This window comes from Salvelinus sp. IW2-2015, unplaced genomic scaffold (assembly GCF_002910315.2).
Source record: "Salvelinus sp. IW2-2015 unplaced genomic scaffold, ASM291031v2 Un_scaffold1683, whole genome shotgun sequence".
In the NCBI taxonomy this organism is placed as follows: Eukaryota; Metazoa; Chordata; class Actinopteri; order Salmoniformes; family Salmonidae; genus Salvelinus; species Salvelinus sp. IW2-2015.
In genome coordinates this window covers 51,693-53,537 of record NW_019943083.1, presented here as the reverse complement: position 1 = coordinate 53,537, position 1,845 = coordinate 51,693, and the positions used below count along the sequence as shown (strand labels likewise).

The window sequence follows — 1,845 nt, the reverse complement described above, 5'->3', positions numbered from 1 at the left end:
TCTCGCTTGTGTTTACTCGCTGCGTTTGCCTCGCGCGTTTGCCTCGCTGCGGTTTGCCTCGCTGCGTTTGTCTCGCTGTGTTACCTCGCTGCGTTTGCCTCGCTTTGTCGCTGTGCCTCGCTGCGTTTGCCTCACTGCGTTTGCCTCGTAGCGTTTGCCTCGCTGAGGCAGTTGCAGGTGTGTTCTGTGTGGTGCCTACGTTGCATAAATCAACCTATGCATCAAACTGTAGACTTGACAGAAATAGAATCAGAAGGTGAATGTTAACTTCTGTTGCACATATCCATTATGTTGGTTACATAATGAAGAAAGTTTGACTGCAGAATTTTACATTGATGCAAGATGGATCTGTGTAATGTGTGGATCTGATCGAGGTGTAATGCTCCTCTGAATGTTTCTAAGTTGACGCTAGTACAAAGCCCCATTCTGCTAGCTATTCTGGCTCTTAGCTCTTGTCATGTCTTCCACCTTGATGTCTCCTCTCCCCCCTGTAGGATACGTCAGGATGAAACGGCTCAGGTCTTAGCTCTATCATGCTTCCACCTCTGATGTCTCCTTCCTGTAGGATACGTCAGGATGAAACGGCTCAGGTCTTAGCTCTGTCATGTCTTCCACCTCTGATGTCTCCTCTCCTCCCTGTAGGATACGTCAGGATGAAACGGCTCAGGTCTTAGCTCTTCATGTCTTCCACCTCTGATGTCTCCTCTCCTCCCTGTAGGATACGTCAGGATGAAACGGCCAGGTCTTCAAGCAGCAGTGACAGCTCTGACAACGAGAGGTGAGTTCCAACTGTCTTTACATGATGAAACGACAGTCATTGAGAATAACATGCTGTCTGTAAACAGAAAGGCTTTAAATGTTGTTTTTCATCATTAACCGCTCTACCCCCTTCTCTCTCTAAAGCCTTCTACCCCCTCTTCCTCTCTTCTTAAAGCCTTCCGCATATTTGTCGGCTGGCGCCGAGTTCGGAATGACCTGAACCAGTGTACTCGCATACTCCCTTAAAAGACCTTCGCTTGAAAAATGATTTTTAAACTGCAATAGTTCTATTTGTCCATCTTGGCGTTTGCCTCGCTGCGTTTGCCTCGCTGCGTTTGCCTCACTGCGTTTGCCTCGTAGCGTTTGCCTCGCTGAGGCAGTTGCAGTGTGTTCTGTGTGGTGCCTACGTTGCATAAATCCAACCTATGCATCAAACTGTAGACTTGACAGAAATAGAATCAGAAGGTGAATGTTGAACTTCTGTTGCACATATCCATTATGTTGGGTTACATAATGAAGAAAGTTTGACTGCAGAATTTTACATTGATGCAAGATGGATCTGTGTAATGTGTGGATCTGATCGAGGTGTAATGCTCCTCTGAATGTTTCTAAGTTGACGCTAGTACAAAGGCCCCATTCTGCTAGCTATTCTGGCTCTTAGCTCTGTCATGTCTTCCACCTCTGATGTCTCCTCTCCCCCCTGTAGGATACGTCAGGATGAAACGGCTCAGGTCTTAGCTCTATCATGTCTTCCACCTCTGATGTCTCCTTCCTGTAGGATTGTAGAGACGTCAGGGATGAAACGGCTCAGGTCTTAGCTCTGCATGTCTTCCACCTCTGATGTCTCCTCTCCCCCTGTAGGATACGTCAGGATGAAACGGCTCAGGTCTTAGCTCTGTCATGTCTTCCACCTCTGATGTCTCCTCTCCTCCTGTAGGATACGTCAGGATGAAACGGCTCAGGTCTTCAAGCAGCAGTGACAGCTCTGAACAACGAGAGTGAGTTCCAACTGTCTTTACATGATGAAACGACAGTCATTGAGAATAACATGCTGTCTGTAAACAGAAAGGCTTTAAATGTATGTTT

The 1,845-nt window shown here is 47.0% G+C and overlaps 1 long non-coding RNA gene across 1 annotated transcript in view; it reads left to right on the top strand.

Moving 5' to 3' along the window:
- Positions 1 to 797, top strand: part of LOC139024592 (uncharacterized) — a 14,479-nt gene extending 13,682 nt beyond the window's left edge. Inside the window, exons 2-3 of the long non-coding RNA XR_011475923.1 lie at positions 566 to 590; positions 743 to 797. This is a non-coding gene — a long non-coding RNA (uncharacterized lncRNA). The remainder of the gene's footprint in view (positions 1 to 565; positions 591 to 742) is intronic.
- Positions 798 to 1,845: the final 1,048 nt, after the last annotated feature.